Raw genomic sequence first — 18,721 nt, forward strand, 5'->3', positions numbered from 1 at the left:
GCATCATTCCCTCCAAAGAAATCCCAGGGCTGATCTTCAGAATGGACTGGTTGGATCTCCTTGCAGTCCAAGGGACTCTCACGAGTCTTATCCAACACCACAGTTCAAAAGCATCAATTCTTCGGTGCTCACCCTTCTTCCCAGTCCAACTCTCACATCCATACATGACCACTGGAAAAACCATAGCCTTGACTAGACGGACCTTTGTTGGCAAAGTAATGTCTCTGCTTTTGAATATGCTATCTAGGTTGGTCATAACTTTTCTTCCAAGGAGTAAGTGTCTTTTAATTTCATGGCTGCAGTCACCATCTGCAGTGATTTTGGAGCCCCCCAAAATAAAGTCTGACACTGTTTCCACTGTTTCCACATCTATTTCCCATGAAGTGATGGGACCAGATGCCGTGATCTTCGTTTTCTGGATGTTGAGCTTTAAGCAGGATCATTTAAACCCCACTTCCCTGTGGCTCACCTGGTAAAGAATCTGCCTGCATTGCAGGAGACCCGGGTTCAATCCCTGGGTTGGAAAAATCCCCTAGAGAAGGGAAAGGCTACCCACTACAGTATTCTGGCCTGGAGAATTCCATGGACTATAGTCCATGGGGTCGCAAAGAGTCAGACACAACTGAGCGACTTTCACTTTCACTTTGCTAACAAAAGGCATGCTTGCTTCTCATCTCAGGCTCAGGAAAGACATTCTTACTTGAGATGAGGTAGAATGGAGCCTTAGAATCCTTCTCAATACAGCTATCCAGTTAGTCACTACCAACAGATTTCAGTTGACTCTCAAGATAAAATACATTTCTATTTTGGATAACCTCATACTGTCATTTTAAAAGAACTGATCGCTTCCCTTCAGAGGTTCTTGACACTATGTTACTTTCATATGCTATATTTTCTGCCACCTTAGGTAGGATTTTTCTCCATCTTTTCCCCCACTACTTTCCCCAAACCTTTTTCTATTGCAAACTACGTTATTCTCCTGGTGTTATAGTCCACTCTGGGACATCTCTTTGTAAGCCATTACATTCTCTCTTTTGATTATAATTTGCTTGCCTGAACTGCTACTGATACTGATTATAATTTGCTTGCCTGATACTCTGCTATCACATGTGGTTGTCCAGTATCTGCCTCTGTTCAGGACCCCCGTGGGTTCGTATCTGGCAGGTGCGGTTTCATCAAAGTGCCCACACCCATCCCCACCTGACCACTCACTCATATACTATGGTGGGATTTATAGCTGACATTTTAGTTTTGTTTTCTGTATGTCTTCTGTCTTTTTTTGCTCATCTATTATCCTTTTATGGGCTTCCCTGGTGGCTCAGTGGTAAAATAAGGATCTGCATGCCAAGGCAGGAGATGTGGGTTCAATCCCTGGGTCAGGAAGATCCCCCGGAGGAGGGCATGGCAACCCACTCCATTATTCTTGCCTGGAGAACTCCATGGACAGAGGAGCCTGGTGGATTGCAGTCCATGGGGCTGCAAAAGAGTCAGACATGACATAGCGACCACACAACAACAAAAATCATACTTTTATAGCTTTCTTTTACATTAAGTGGACATTTTAAAATAGAAAAACTTAATTTTAAATAACTTTCTCACTAAATTTTTTTTTCAGTGATTTCCTTAGTGGTTGCTCTGCTGCTGCTGCTGCTAAGTCGCTTCAGTCGTGTCTGACTCTGTGCGACCCCAGAGACGGCAGCCGACCAGGCTCCCCGGTCCCTGGGATTCTCCAGGCAAGAACACTGGAGTGGGTTGCCATCTCCTTCTCCAGGGCATGAAAGTGAAAAGTGAAAGTGAAGTCGCTCAGTCGTGTCCGACTCTGTGCAACCCCATGGACTGCAGCCTACCAGGCTCCTCCGTCCATGGGATTTTCCAGGCAAGAGTACTGGAGTGGGGTGCCATTCCCTTCCCTAGATGTTGGTTATTGTCATTTGCTTATTTGTTTAGCGACTGGGCTATTTTGGCGAAGTCCGTTCTCTTCTCTCACCTCATGGTGTAAAGGCTCTGATACCGGTCCTCAGATGGTGCAGCCCTCAGATGGTGCAGCCTTGGGCATGTGGACAGTCATCTCTGGAGAGCAAGTCTTCTGCAGTCACTTGAACTGTCACTGTCCTTGACACACCCAGCTAGTAACTTCCATTAATAGCTGGCTGATTGCTCCATTGTTGTCAACAATGCCCTGGGGCACAAACTCTCCACAGACTGATCCAAGGAAACTCAGCCTCCTTTAAAGAAATAATCTTCGAGTTCAGATTTTGAGGTTTGTCTGATCCCAAGAAGGCCCTGCTTAGAAGAAGGCTCTTCTTCTGCTTCCCTAGTTCTGTCTAGTAAACTAGGCAGCCATGACTTAGCTTACACCTCACATCCATCTACCAGTTGCCTCTGATTTGTTTCACAGCACAACGTCTAGCGGCTCCGCGGTAAAGATTCCACCTGCAAGGCAGGAGATGCACCTAGATAAAGGTTCGATCCTTGGGCTGGGAAGATCCGCTGGAGAGGGCATGGCAATCCACTCCAGTATTCTTGCCTGGAGGATCTCAAGAACAGAGGTCCATGGGGGTCACAAAGAGTCGGACACAACTGAAGCAACTGAGCACTCACTCACTCACAACCTCTACTGTTTTGAGAAAGTCCTTAGCTTTGAATACCCCACAGTCTGTGGCAAATGAAGTCAGCTTCTTCGGGAAGAGATTCTGAGCTATTTTATGGCCCGCTTATTCCCCTGCGCAGAATCTCTGGGTGGAGGCTCTGAAGCTGAGGGAGGGGACAGGGGCATACTTCTGAGCGACACCCGCACTTTTGGGGCTAGGTGCTTGGCGGAGTGGGGTCCTCCCATGGCCTCTGCTCTGTGCGGCTCGCCTCTCTCTGAATGGAACCTCTGCTTCACGCATGAGCTGGAGGGAGGGTGACGTAGGGTCCCTGGATTTTTACCATGCTGTCCCCTTACCTTTCAAGTCAGGATGGTGCTAAAGAAGAGAATATCCACCTCTCCCTTGCACTTGCTTGACACTTAGGCTCTGTAACAGGTGGGAAAATACAGTAGCCCTCCAACTGGGAGCTGGAGAAGAGACAGCTCTGTGTTCTCTTCTGCACCCACTTGAGCTCTGGTTTGCTTCAAGGTGAACTGAGAAGAGGGAGGAAGAGAGTGAGCTGTGGTTCAAACACTGCACACTCTTTCCTGTTCTTACCACATTTTCGTAAGTTTTTAAAAAGTAAGTGCTTTTGTTGTTATTGCTGTCCATTTTCTATATGCCCATGGTACCATTTCCAGAGGCTTTAAATAGCTTGTTTTTTTTTTTTTTTGGGCGGGGGGTGGTTAATGATTTTTTTCACTAATTTTACTGTGAAGCAGATCCACAGAACACCACATGTTGCCAAGCTGGAAAGGGAACCTTATATACTTCTTAACTTAGTCAACGTATCAGTTGTATTTCTCCAGGGAATGAAAGGCTTGTTAAGCACCGAAGGCTCCTTAAGCACCGCAATGTTCTTTAATCCCGGTATTTCTTGACTCTGTCATTGACCAGAAGTGATCAACAGGGACTTCCCTGGCAGTCCAGTGGTTAAGACTCCACGCTTCCACCGAAGAGGGCACGGGTTCAATCCCTAGTTGGAGAGCTAAGATCCCACATGCTTCATGGTGTGGGGAAAAGAAATTAATTAAATTTCTAAAAATCACATATGTGCCTTGCAAGAAGAGTGATGAGCAGAAACAATGTCCTCTTCATTTTGATAAGCAGTGAGAGTTATATTTGCTAAGTATGAATGTGCTTTTCCATTTTTCCTTCTGAACATAATAATCTTCAATCAGTCTACCTACGGCACTCATTTGCTAGTAGAAAGTTTAGAATCTGGTGCAGAAGAATGAAAATAAAAGGTAACATTCAGCTCCCTCCTCAAAAAACTGGATTTTGGAACCCCACAGTTAGATGAGAGTCAGGATTAACTGAGGGAGAAAAAGCATTCCAAAATTCTTTTCCTTACCATTTAGAATTTAAAAAAAAAAGAAAAAGTATAGATCACTCCTCCTTTCCCCCAATCTATGAGGGAAGTTAAATGTGGAAATTTAGGTAAATGGCAAGAAAAAGGAACATTTAGGGAGAAGAAGGGAAACGTTTTCAGATATATCTGGATTTCTACTTTGGAGGAAAAGAATTAGGAGGAATGGAGTATTAAACCAAGAATACAGGTGAGCACAGGAACCTTTGAACCACATTGTTTATTTGGGAATCTAGGAAACCAATGGGAGAAGGCAATGGCACCCCACTCCAGTACTCTTGCCTGGAAAATCCCATGGACGGAGGAGCCTGGTAGGCTGCAGTCCATGGGGTCGCTAAGGGTCAGACATGACTGAGCGACTTCACTTTCACTTCTCCCTTTCATACACTGGAGAAGGAAATGGCAACCCACTCCAGTGTTCTTGCCTGGAGAATCCCAGGGACGGGGGAGCCTGGTGGGCTGCCGTCTATGGGGTCACACAGAGTCGGACACGACTGAAGCGACTTAGCAGCAGCAGCAGCAGGAGACCAATACACAACAGGTCTTCTTCACCACAAAGCAACAACTGGCCTTGCTGAGAGTGGCTGGCAAAAGTGCAGGGGAGGACCAGTGAGTGCTCCCAAGCCTCCATCAGACCATCTGAGGCGTGGGCACTCAGTATAGAGCAGTCTGCCACGGGGTCTGCTGCAGTGGATAAAGGGGCTACATGGCTTGGGCTGGAGATGGACTTCCAGGCCAGCGGTTGAATAGAAGGCAGAGCATTGGCCTTCCAGTGGGTAAGAATCTGCCTGTCCATGCAGGGGACATGGATTCAATTACTGATCTGGGAAAATTCCACATGCTGCAGGACAGCTAAGCCTGTGAACCACAGTTGCTGAGCCCGCAGACCCTAGAGTCTGTGCTCCACAACAGGAGAAGCCACGGCAATGAGAGGCCCGTGCACTGCAGCCAGAGAGGAGCCCCCGCTCGCCACAACTAGAGAAAGCCGTGCACAGCAACGAAGACCCAGTGCAATCAAATAAATAAATTTAATAAGTAAATAAATCTCAAGGGAGCACCATCAAGGTGCAGGAAGAAGTAGAAGTTTTCGAGGCAGGAGTTAATAGGGTTTAAAACCCTGAGCATAACAGCGAGTGCTCAAGGACAGAAAGCCCAGGAGGCCCATGTCGCTTTATCGAGCTGACCTAGTTCAGTGGTGTCAGCTTGCTTGTTAGCCACTGTCACGGTCAGCTAGGGCTGCCACGGCAAGATGCCACAGGGGCTTAAACTACAGAAATGTATTTCCTCACAGTTCTAGAGACTGGGAAGTCCAAGATCAAGTTACTAGACAGTTGAGTTTCTCATGAGAGCCCTCTTCTTGGCTTGCAGAAGCCTCCTTCCCGTGTCCTCACACAGCCTTCCTTGGTGCATACACATGGAGACAAAGAAAGAAATGGATCTCCCTCCTTCCTTTCCTCCAATTATAAGGCCCCAATCCTATAAAATTAGGATTCTTACCCTGATGGCCTCATTTAGCCTTGTTAGTGTCAGTCATCCAGTCGTGTCCAACTCTTTATGACCCCATAGACTGCAGCCCCACCAGGCTCCTCTGTCCATGGGATTCTCCAGGCAAGACCACTAGAGTGAGTAGCTATGTCCTTCTCCAGGGAATCTTCTTGACCCAGGGATCAAACCTGGGTCTGCTGCACTATACATTCTTTACCGTCTGAGCCACGAGGGAAGCTCCATATAGCCTTAAGTGAAAGTCACTCAGTTGTGTCTGACTCTTTGCAACCCAGGCCAGAATACTGGAGTGGGTAGCCTTTCCCTTCTCCAGAGGATCTTCCTAACCCAGGGATCGAACCCAGGTCTCCTGCATTGCAGGCAGATTCTTTACCAGCTGAGCTATCAGGGAAGCCCCCTTAATTACCTCCTAAAAGCAGTATTTTCAAATATAGTCACACTAGGGGTTAGGGCTTCCCTGTTCCTGTTTCTGATCTAATTTTCTAACTGTTAAAACCCACTCTATCAAGTACCTCACATCTCTCCAACAAACCCCTTTTCTGTTTCAGTTAACCAGTTACTTTCCATTGTTGACAACCGTGGACCCAGACTGGTCAGAAATTTGTATGAGAAGACAATCACTCAGGAAACTGGTACTGGTTATTTGTCCTAATAGGGGCTAAAAATAAATGAAACTTCAGAGTTCAGGAATGGGAATCTGTCAGCTATAACAAATAACTAGATAATTTTTCTTCTGTGGGGACCTTTAATGAAGTGTCCATTGAAAAGAAGGATTTAAGGGATCAAACTGTCACTGAAATTGAAGAGTGTGAACAGCATGAAGAATTTAAGGATGCTAGGGTGAGGCGGCTGCTTCTAATGAGACTGGAGGGCTTAAAGACGAGATGACAGGCTTAGATCTCTATATTTTAGCTCAAGGCATAGACCTGGGGAATCTCTCTGGTTGTGATAATTTTCTACATAAATGTCTGCCAAAATCCAACACAAATGTAAAATTCTGTGGGTGCCTGGAGAAAGCCCATTGAACTTCCGGCCTTACCAAGTCGCTTAGATGAAAGTGGCAGTACTGATGAGGAAATAATGGAAAACTGAATGTAGCGGAGAACACAGAGGTCTGGAAGCACCCCCTCAAGCCACACTCTATACCAAGCCTTTTCTTGACAGCCAGAGAAGCCCCCTTTCTCTTTGCATCGTCATCTTCTATCTTATTACATCTTCATCTTCCTAAACCGGAAAGCTGGCTTCATCTACAGACCCTGATAATCTCACTGAACACAAGGCATCATGCTCGCAGGACCTGGAGAGTAAGCTGGATCGGTACTTTCAATGCTTTGGTAAGACACAAGTAGGCTAGAGGATGAGCTTCCCTGGTGGCTCAGCGGTAAAGAATCCACCTGCAGTGCAGGAGTTGCAGGAGGCAAAGGTTGGATCCCTGGGTCGGGCAGATCCCCTGGAGGAGGGCATGGCTACCCACTCCAGTATTCTTGCCTGGAGAATCCCATGGACAGAGGAACCGGGCGGGCTACAATCCAGAGGGTCGGAAAAAGTCAGACACAAGTGAAGCAACTGAGCACTCGTGCAAAGCAGGCTAAAGGGTGGGAGCAAAGGATTTGAAAATACAGAGACCGGCTACTTCAGGAAAGCTTCTATGAGGCTAGTGGTCAAAAGTGCCAGTGCTTATGGCAAATATCTTCCTTCTGTAATACAAACAGTTGTCACGCCATTTTGGCCTTTGCAGGCAACGTATCCAAAATTTGCATGCACTTTATTCAACCCGTTTACCAGGTGCCCCAAAAGGCTTCTACTTTTAATGGCTATATACCTAGAAATTTTGTGGAACAAAATTTCCAATGATGCCCAACCTGTCTGTGGAAAAGCAGACAAAGAAGAGCTCTGAAAGGGAATCACAAAACAGATGCCTAGATCTTAGAGCTCCAGTAGAGGCTCTGCATTATGTTGTTAATACTATCCTTTTGAGAGATAGGCATTAGTGTTCCCAACAAGTAGACCCACGTAGAGACACCGGGTGACTGTGGAAAACAGACAAGGCATTATGAACTGGAGTGCTGTCGAATCCATCTGCCCATAAAGCCAGGTGGTCCCACTGTCAGCTCATCAGCAGGCGCTCTATACCGAGTTGTAGAAGCAGTCTCCGTGAGCCAGCTGTCCAGCCTGTCATGTCATTACTCCTGCGGCACTCTCACTCCTCTCCCAGCCTAATGAGAAATGGCCTGTGACTAGCTGTCTGAAAACCTTTGAGTCTGGACCCCGGAAATTTCTCGGTGATAGGCTGGCAAAAGCCAGAAGTGGACAGCTGACAGTACACCTCCATTTAGGTGTAGGCTTGAAGTTTAGTGCAGAGGAAAAACCTCTACAATTCCACTTGGAAAAGAATTTTGATCCGCGTATCTCGTTGCCAACTTTAGTTGCAAGAAGAGATTGTTTGAGAAAGGGCTCTATCCAAAACTAATCCATGAGCAATAAGTGAGAGGTCACAATTAGAGGATACAAATGCAAAAGGTTAAGGAAAGAGGTATACGGCGGGACCTTTCAACATAGACCCGGAGTGACAGAATATTTATGTACAATCAAAAGTTACCCACTGGGGGGATTTTCCTGTGGTCCAGTGCTTAGGAATCCACCTTCCAAGGCAGGGGATGCAGGTTCGATCCCCGATCTGGGAACTAAGATCCCACATGCCACAGGGCATCTAAACACACACACAACTAGAGAGAAGCCTGTGTGCCATAACTAGGGAAGCCCGTGGGCTGCAACAAAAATCTCACATGCTGCAACTAAAACCCAACACAGCCAAATAAATCAATATATTTTTGTAAAAAAGTTGCATGTGTATATACAAAATGCACGGTGTAACCAATAAGGATCTACCATAGAGCAAAGGGAACACTGCTCCGTACTCTGTAATGACCTATATGGGAAAAGAAATCTAAAAAACAGTGGATATATGTATATATATATAACTCTCTCACTTTGCTGTACACTTGATACTAATACATCATTGCAGGTCAACTATACTTCAGTAAAAAATTTTTTAAAGTTATGCACTGAGAAGGAGGCTTCTAAGGTGGAATAGTTGATATATTCTATCTCTAAACACCAGTTATTCTGTGTCCACTGCATGAGTACTTGCTCAGTGGACTCATAAAGTATCTATAGCCATAAGTATGTACATCAAGGCTATACAAGGGCACAGTTGCCCTAACTCAAGATGCCTCAGCTACTGCCCAACCAGAGACCAATCAAAATTCCCAATATTGAACCATAACTCATAAGAAGAACCAGCCAGGTTGATCACATTTTTCTGTGGTGTAGTGGGGAATCAACTTGCTTTCACTAGACTAACTGCTTATTCTGGATTTTTCCCCTTACCTGGCATGCTTCTCCTAGGTTCACTGGTGGTAGACTTATTGAAACTATTTTATACTTTAAATTTTGGTTATCTTGACAATTAGCTTCTCAGCCTGAGAAGCCTTCTGAGTCTGTCTTTTCAATCATCATGTTGATTCTGTGACTTACATATTATCCTTCTACTCAAACTTTTTCCTGCTTAAATTCAGTTCCGTTCATTCACTCAGTTGTGTCTGACTCTCTGCGACCCCATGGACAGCAGCACGCCAGGCTTCCCTGTCCATCACTAACTCCCAGAGTTTACTCAAACTCATGTCCATTGAGTCGGTGATGCCGTCCAACCATCTCATCCTCTGTTGCCCCTTCTCCTCCCATCTTCAATCTTTCTCAGCATCAGGGTCTTTTTCCAGTGAGTCAGTTCTTCACATCAGGTGGCCAAAGTATTGGGAGTTTCAGCTTCAACATCAGTTGGTCCAATGAATATTCAGGACTGATCTCCTTTACGGTGGACTAGTTGGATCTCCTTGCAGTCCAAGGGACTCTCAAGAGTCTTCTCCAACACCACAGTTCAAAAGTATCAGTTCGTCGCCACTCAGCTTTCTTTATAGTCCAACTCTCACATCCATACATGACTACTGGAAAAACTATAGCTTTGACTAGATGGACCTTTGTTGGCAAAGTAATATGCTGTCTAGGTTGGTCATAGCTTTTCTTCCAAGGAGCAAGCATCTTTTAATTTTATGGCTGTAGTCACCATCTGCACTGATTTTGGAGCCCAACAAAATAAAGTCTATCACTGTTTCCATTGTTTCCCCAACTATTTGCCATGAAGTAATGGGACCAGATGCCATGATCTTAGTTTCCTGAATGTTGAGCTTTAAGCCAACTTTTTCACTCTCCTCTTTCACTTTCATCAAGAGGCTTTTTAGTTCCTCTTCACTTTCTGCCATAAGGGTGGTGTCATCTGTATATATGAGGTTATTGATATTTCTCCTGGCAATCTTGATTCTAGCTTCCACCCCAGAATTCCACACGATGTACTCTGCATATAAGTTAAATAAGCAGGGTGACAATATACAGCTTTGACATATTCCTTTCCTGATTTGGGACCAGCCTGTTATTCCATGTCCGGTTCTAACTGTTGCTTCTTGACCTGCATACACATTTCTCAGGAGGCAGGTAAGGTGGTCTGATATTCCCAACTCTTTCAGAATTTTCCACAGTTTGTTGTGATCCACACGGTCAAAGGCTTTAGCATAGTCAGTAAAGCAAAAGTAGAAGTTATTCTGGAATTCTCTTGCTTTTTCACTGATCCAGTGGATTACTGGCAATTTGATCTCTGGTTTCTCTACCTTTTCTAAGACCAGCTTGAACATCTGGAAGTTCACAGTTCACATATTGCTGAAGCCTGGCTTGGAGAATTTTGAGCATTACTTTCCTAGCATGTGAGATGAGTGCAATTGTGCAGTAGTTTGAACATCCCTTGGCATTGCCTTTCTTTGGGATTGGCATGAAAACTGACCTTTTCCAGCCCTGTGGCCACTGCTGAGTTTTCCAAATTTGCTGGCCTACTTAGTGTAGCACTTGCACAGCATCATCTTTTAGGATTTGAAATAGCTCATCTGAAATTCCATCGCCTCCACTAGCTTTGTTCAGAGTGATGTTTCCTAAGGCCCACTTGACTTCACATTCCAGGATGTCTGGCTCTAGGTCAATGATCACACCATCGTGGTTATCTGGGTCATGAAGATCTTTTTTGTATAATTCTTCTGCTTAAATTAACCACAGTTCTTTGGCATTTGAAACTATAAATTCTGGGGCAACTTCTCCCATCTCATACCCTTTGACCTACCTCTCTTTTATTTCTTCCATCATCCAGCTCAAAAGACAAACAGTTGGGATTACTCTATTAGCTAGGTGAGGTCATCCATTCATTCCCACACCAAATATTAGGCACTGTGCAGGCATCAGTGATACACAGAACTCATGTGTCTGTAACCAGGTTCATGAGAACCTCTGAGAAGGGATGCCTTGGAGATCAACAAAATAGGATTTGTAAATGGACTTGGGGGAAGCAATTAGTGATCTATGATTACATGTTAACTTGATATTAGGTCTATAATTTAGATATTAGTTAAATGTGCTTAGAAAATCTACCTGAACGTGTAAGCCTTGGAGTCAGGGGAAAAAAAAAAAAATCTCACAGCTGCTTTCATGTTAATTTGAGCTTCTAGGTCCTTAGCTTTAGTTAAGCTTCTTATCTTCCTGATCTGAAGATACCTCCAGTTTTATGAAAAACTAAAGGGATGGAGCCATCACAACTTCAAAAGGACAATGCTTTTATTTTATGCAAAATCTTTTACTTCTGAATGCCATGCATCTCCAAAGCACATTAACTCTTGATAGTCTAGAGACTGTGATATGTTGGTTAACTCATTCACCCATGCTTAAATAAAATTTGCAAACAATTTGAGACTTCCCTGGTGGGTCAATGGATAAGAATCCACCTGCCAATGCAGGGGACACGGGTTTGATCCCTGGTCCAGGAAGATTTCACATGCGTTGGGCAGCTAAAGCCTGTGTGCTACAACCGCTGAAGCCTGGGTACCTAGAGCCTGTTCTCCACAACAAGAGAAGCCACTACAAGAAGCAGCCCACTCTCCGCAACTAGAGAAAGCCACGAAGACCTAGTGCAGCCAATACATAAGTCACTTTTTAAAAATAACTCTTTGTTTTTTAGTACAGTACTGTGGCCAAAATACGATCATATATTGAGCCTAAAGTTCCCAGGATGCCCTAGGGCTATTTTTCTCATTGACTCCCCTCTCTGTAGAGCTGTAGATTACAGTTGTTGTTGTTCAGTCACTAAGACACGTCCCACTCTCTGTGACCCCATGCACTGTAGCACTTCTTTCCCTGTCCTTGACCATCTACTGGAGTTTGCTCAAATTCATGTCCATTGAGTCAACCAACCATCTCATCTTCCATCAGAGCTATAGGAAATGAGACAGTGCCCGCTGGCACCAAGGCTTGCTCTGCATTTAGTCTTTTCATTACATTTCTGATTTCATTTTTAGTTGTTATTTGGTGCCCTTCTTCTTTTCAATGGGAGGAATATTCTGAATAAATGAGCTCATTTGACTGTTATTTGACTGTACCATCTCTGGGTCTCTCACTGGGTGCTCTTTAAAAATAAACTACCTTTTAGCATGAGGTTTCTCCTTTGGAATATCGAGACTGACTGGCAGCTAAGCCAATCCAATGTCTATTTTAGTGTCTAATATAAACCAAATAAACTAAATCATGAGTGCTCTCCTGACCAATAGATGGAAAGGTGGTTGAGAGATAGGAAAAACAATTTTAACTAGAAAAATGTGTCTTTTTGATATAAATAATACCTAAAAAGTATTGTCTGCGATGTCTGTGTTCCTTAGATAGCATTCCCTCCCCGTTCCTTTCTTTTTCTTTTGTCTTTCAAGAGTTTTCCCAAGCAGATATGAGATTAACATTGCTACAGAAAAATAATATCCCAGGAGAGAATCTTTCCACTGCTAATCTTGTTAGCACTGGGCCTGGAGCCTCTACAGCTTGTTCTGAGAGAGGACTAACACTTCAACCAAGTGTCAAAAGAGAAAGAGCAGGCATATTTTAAGGAAGCAAAACGTGGCAGACGTCACCATCTCCCTGGAAGAGTGTCGGTTCTTATCTAAAAAACAGAAGCTAAAAATAAGATGAGCGGGTGCCACCTTCACTAGGAAGTTTTAATTTGCATCCAGATGCCACCGTGGCTTGTCATGAGACACATGGTACTTCTTTAAACAGTAAGTTCAGAGAAGGCGTGTTGAGGTCCAGGAAACTGGGATCCAGTTGGAAGCCAAGGTTATCACACCATACCCCGTCTTCTCCCAGGTCACCTCCAGGTGTTTCAGGACTGGCTTCAGTTAGGAAATAAGAACTATCCGATTTCAAACTTTAGGTTCCAAATAAGTATTTCCACTTAGATTCTTTGGAAGACATCTTTACTTGTCAACTTCGTATCAAAGAGTTATGTTCTCAGGACCACCAACACGTAAGAAGACTTAGAATTCTACACTCTGCAGTGTGTAACTCAATTTTTTTTAAATTCATTTATTTTTAATTTTGTATTGAAGTATAGTCAGTTAACAATGTTCTGACAGTTGTGTTGGGTGAACAGCAAGGGGACTCAGCCATACATACACATATATCCATTCTCCCCCAAACTCCCCTCCCATCCAGGCTGCCACATAACACTGAGCAGAGTTACCTGTGCTATACAGTGGGAAGAAGACAAATCTTAGTTCTGGTCTCTCATTACTTCATGAAGGACAGGGGGCAGCAGATGTGTAGATAACTAACAAGGAGGTCATACGTGGTCTTCAGTAGTCCTTTGGGCAACGTGAAGACAGGGTACAAGAACTGAATATCCTAGCATCCAAATTACTGACTGCATGGATCACAACAAACTGTGGAAAATTCTTAAAGGGATGGGAATACCAGACCAAGTTACCTGCCTCCTGAGAAAACTGTATGCAGGTCAAGAAGCAATAGTTAGAACCAGACATGGAACAACAGACTGGTTCCAAACTGGGAAAGGAGTAGGACATAGCTGTATATTGCCACCCTGTTTGTTTAAGTTGTATGCAGAGTACATCATGCTAAATGCAGGGCTGCGTGAAGCTCAAGCTGGAATAAAGACTGACAGGAGAAATACCAATAACTTCAGATATGCAGGACACTACCCTTATGGCAGAAAGCCAAGGGGAACTAAAGAGCCTCTTGATAGGGTGAAAAGGCTGGCTTAAAACTCAACATTCAAAAAATACTAAGATCATGGCATCCGGTCCTATCACTTCATGGCAAACAGATGGAGAAAAAATGGAAACAATGGCAGATTTTATTTTCTTGGGCTTCAAAATCACTGTGGATGGTGACTGCAGCCATGAAATTTAAAAGATGCTTGCTCCTTGGAAGAAAATAATGACATACCTAGTCAGTGTATTGAAAAGCAGAGACATCACTTTATCGACAAAGGTCCAGACAGTCAAAGCTATGATTTATCCAGTAGTCATGTACAGATGTGAGACTGGACCATAAAGAAGGCTGAGCACTAAAGAATTGATGCTTTTGAACTGTGGTGCTGGAGAAGACTTTTGAGAATCCCTTGGACTGCAAGGAGATCCAACCAGTCCATCCTAAAGGAAATCAGTCCTGAATAGTCATTCGAAGGACTGATGCTGAAGCTGAAGCTCCAATACTTGGGCCACCTGATGCGAAGAGCTGACTCATTGGAAAAGACCCTGAAGCTGGGAAAGATTGAAGACAAAAGGAGAAGGGGGCAGCAGAAAATGAAAATGTCAGATGGCATCACCGACTCACTGGACCTGATGTTGAGCAAACACTGAGAGATGGTGAAGGACAGGGAAGCCTGGCGTGCTGCAGTCCATGGGGTCACAAAGAGTTGGACATGACTTAGCGACTGAACAACAAACTACAGACCATGAAGGGAGAGCCCAGAGGGGTTCCTACAACTGCCTCTAATATGACAGGAGGAGGCTTACTTGAGGACTTAGCCTGCTGCCAGTACAACTTCAATCCTGTCCAGTCATCTAACATTTTCTTGGATATGGCTGAACTCACCAAGAGGAGAATCTACAGAGTCATCATGAACCTGGAGGAGTTCTCCACAAGTCAGGGAGGTCTCCTCACCCCAGCCCCTCTGCCTGGCCACAGTGAAGCGGAGATCAGGCTGGCTGCGGCTCTCAGAGCCCGACCTGCACCATGATGAACCATGGTAGGCCTGAGCTGTCCAGTTCAGGAGGCACTAGCCCCCTGCGGCTACTGAGCAGTGAGGTATGGTTAAAGCAACTGAAAAACGGCATTTTATAATTTAACTTTAAAGTTAAACATTTGATTCCATTATTAAACAGCTTCCAAATGTGTTTGGAACAACAGTGGCATAGGAATCTACTTTTTCAACTGTAAATTTTATGAAAGCTTTATTACAGTTCAAGTACTTCCAAGGAAAAGTTAGTGTTTGAATCGGGATATGCTATATCCAATACAAACCAGATTCTGAAGATTTAATATAAAAAAGAATGTATAATATCTCATTGATAATTTGTATGTTGATTATATGTTAGAATAACTTTTTAACGTACTAGATTAAACAAAGCATTATTAAAATGCATAATGATTCATTATGTTCTTATTGCACAGTGCTGGACTAGTTTATCCTGGGAAAATATATCTATACTTGAAGAATCTTTGTTGAGTATATGCCAGAGAGGATGGGAAGCCAAGCTAGAAATTACCCTCAAACAGCCAAGAAAATATATTTTTTCAAAAGTACAAAGATGAAACAAGAGCCTTCCTCAGCCACCTTCCTACACACCCGTTCCAAATCCAAAGTACTTTAAACAGCATCTCTGCACAGTAAAAACTTGACGACTGCTCTGCTCTATCCTGGACCAAGATGGGCTGCCTCGGTGGTTTTCTTCTTCAGGTCAGGTCTGACAACTTTGTCATGCTTACAGCAGTAATACCTGCACCAGCCTGGGGAATGAAATAGAAGCCTGGTGGAAATAGGACCACTGAACTCGCCTCCTCACACAATTGTACTCTCTTGACTTTTCCTGATAAACCCCCCAAAACCAGTGCAGCCTTAACGCATGCATCATACTCCAATCTCCCCAAAATACAATGAGCATTTTCCCTTCTTTCTTATTCCTCTAGAATTATCTCATCCTTTGTTTCTTCCACTGATATCTGCTGAGCCCCTTTGTGCCAAGCGCTGTCCTGGGCATGGAGGTAAAGAACACACGCCTTCTCAGTGTCCATCAGCAATGGATAAAGAAGATGTGGTGTATATATATATATATAATAGAATATTACTCAGCCATAAAAAGGACAAAACAGTGCCATGTGCAGTGACATGGACAGACCTAGAGATGATCGTACTAAATAAAGTCAGGCAGATAAAGACAGACAAATGTCATATGATACTGCTTATATGTGGAATCTTAAAAAAAAATATGGGTACAAATGAAGTTATCTACAAAACAGACATAAAGTAACAGATGTCAAAAATAAACTGATGGTTACCGAAGTTAAGGGAGCTGAGGGATAAACTCAAAGTTCGGGATTGACCACTTCTACTACTAACATATACAAACTAGACAACCAATGAGGACCTACTGTATACCACAGGAAACTTGACTCAATACTTTGTATTCTACATGAGAAAAGAATCTAAAAAAGAGTGGATATGTGGATATGTATAACTGATTTACTCCGCGGTGCACCTCAAGCGAACACAACATTGCAAATCAACTATACTCCAATGAAAATTTTTTTAAAAAAAGAACATTCACCTTGCCTTCAAGAAGATCAAACCTAAAAGGAAGATATTTAAGTAATAATAAAGTATATCTTTAAATAAATTAAAGAATGGCTTGATAAGGGGAAGAGAGACTATGCTCAAGGTATAAGAAGAGGTATCAACCAGAAGTAGAATCACTAGAGAGCTGGCCCTTGTTTGCGGCCCAGACGGAAAGCAAACAGGGATTCCATGGCATTCAAGGCATGGAATGCAAGGCCGTATGGAGGCCTGAGGCTACACGATGCCTTGGAAAATGCAAGCGGTTTGGTCTCTCTTGGATATATGAAAGGAAGCATGAGAAGGAAATTAAGGGAGAGGAGGTGGCCAATGCAGGGCCACTGAGTTCCCATTTATAAGATATGATAAAGAGAAACGGAAGATTAAAGAACTCTTCAAACTATCACCAGCTTATGTAAGTTTCCACCTCCTCCCTCCAGATCGGCTTACATTTTCCCCGCAAGTTAAGAAGTTCTCCTTCTCCTGGGGGTCACCACAGAACTTGGCATTTCTGAGATGTCTGGCTTCATCCTTGTCATTCAAAGCATCTGTCGGGTGCCTAGGGTGGGCCAGTCACTTTTCCCGCTGTAGTAAAGACACAGAAGGCTGGCATCCTAACGTCAACACCTCCCAGACAATCAAGGGAGAGGTTAATATTAATAACACAAAGCAGCTGTAGTTTGGAAGGGAACCATTTTCCCCCCTTTCTTATTACCCGGGAATAAAAAGCATGTGTCTAAAATGTTTTGGGGACAGAGATATCCTGCTCCCCAAATCACCATTTCCTATTCTCAGCTTTCTTCCTCGGCAACTAATGACCTAACCAGGGAGGGAAGATCTAAACTTGTATTGAAAAACCAGTGTTCGTGCAGACAAAAATTCCTAAATCTTTCTGCTTTAAATCATTCTCTGGACTGTTTCTCATAACAGGTCATTACGATCACAAATTAAGAGACTATTCATTATAGCACATAGTGGCGAAAAGAGGCTTAAGCCTGGGCAAGCCCACAGTACCTTCCCTTCCATTTTAAAGAGTAAAATGAGAACACGTCAAAAACGGAATGCATAAGAACTCCATTCGATGCAGAATAGATCAACGCTCTGAGATCACTGGTTTAAAGAGTTAAATTTTCCAGTCGCATAATGACTTAAAAAATGATCAGCATTCCTTCATACATCACGGCAGTAATGAGCTAAAATGGATCTTACGGGCACCACAGCTTTAAGTATTTTATCCATCCAAGAGCCTCACTGGGTCATAAAACTCAGCAGTTCATTGTTTCCTGACTCTGAACAGCCGCAGTTGCCATGAAAACTGGTGCCAGGGCCCAAGCTCCCAAACTGGAAGTCAACGCAAACCAGCCACGTGGAAGAGCCTCCTACTCTGCTTCTGTCCGCTCCCTTCACACTGCAGGTGAGAGGGGGTCGTGGGGCTCCCCTGTCAGCCAGGGGCTGGACCACTCAGGTAGCCAGAGAATCCTCTGAGGTGAGCGGACCACTGCTGAACTCAAATCCCAAGTTCTGCCCGTCTAAACCTGCCGGAGATTGCTTCACTGTCTACAGGGACAGTAGCTCACTTTGAGCTTAAATCTACATTGTGGAATTTGAACCGTCGAAATGCCCATCACCATAAAAAAGCTCTATGAGCCTTGTTAACAAAACAGAAAGAACTTCTGCCAAGAGCAGAGGAATACATTCTTTCTTTCCTGCTGCTCGGACCACAGCATAATGAAGGGTCCCAAGCCCTCTCTGCAGTCGTAAAATGGAAAGCCCAGCCTCCTCCTTCTGATGTGTTCCAGTTTCAAAGTTTAGAGTCAATGCCTTTTCATCCTTAATTTATCTTCCCTTGTAAATAGTTCTGTACCATTTCCAATATCTAAAGTCTACACATTTCCAAAAAACAATTCACTCCGTCTCCAATGTCAACTGTAGAAATTTATGTTACGGGTCAAATTTTGGGCTAAATAAACATACCTCAGGCTACAGTTCTGCAAATACCTCTGGCAGCAAATGAACTCAAACAAATGTTTTGGTTGGGTGGCGAGGTTGTTTTTAATGATCTTGCTGATTTGCCTGGAGGCCCAGGGATAGACTGGGTGAACTCCCAAGATCTTTCCCAACTTCATTTTTTCCGCCACGTTAACGTACAGTTCTTAGGCTCGTTGAAATAGTTGGTTTACCATTTCACCACCAGAGGGTGCTACTTGTTAGCTTCTAAAATGCATTTCATCATCTCACCTGAAAAATGGAGGCCCTTCAGCCAAAGAATGCTCACCACACCAGCTGGCATTATCCAAGACAGGTTTTCCGAAGGCGTGTAGTGTAGGCAGCACCCTCCTTCAAGGAACCTGATTTCACTTGTCTATTCACGTTATGGGTTGAAAACTGAAACTGAAAAAGCTCGGTAACTTGCACAAACCAAGGTTCACAGAAGGATATATGCTGTAAACCAAG

General features: G+C 43.9%; 1 protein-coding gene across 4 annotated transcripts in view; it reads right to left on the reverse strand.

Annotated features, from left to right (window-relative positions):
- The window catches only part of DYNC1I1 (dynein cytoplasmic 1 intermediate chain 1), a 368,960-nt gene that overhangs the window by 254,579 nt on the left and 95,660 nt on the right, over window positions 1-18,721 (reverse strand). The window lies entirely within an intron of this gene.

This window comes from Capra hircus, chromosome 4 (genome assembly GCF_001704415.2).
Source record: "Capra hircus breed San Clemente chromosome 4, ASM170441v1, whole genome shotgun sequence".
Taxonomy (NCBI): Eukaryota; Metazoa; Chordata; class Mammalia; order Artiodactyla; family Bovidae; genus Capra; species Capra hircus.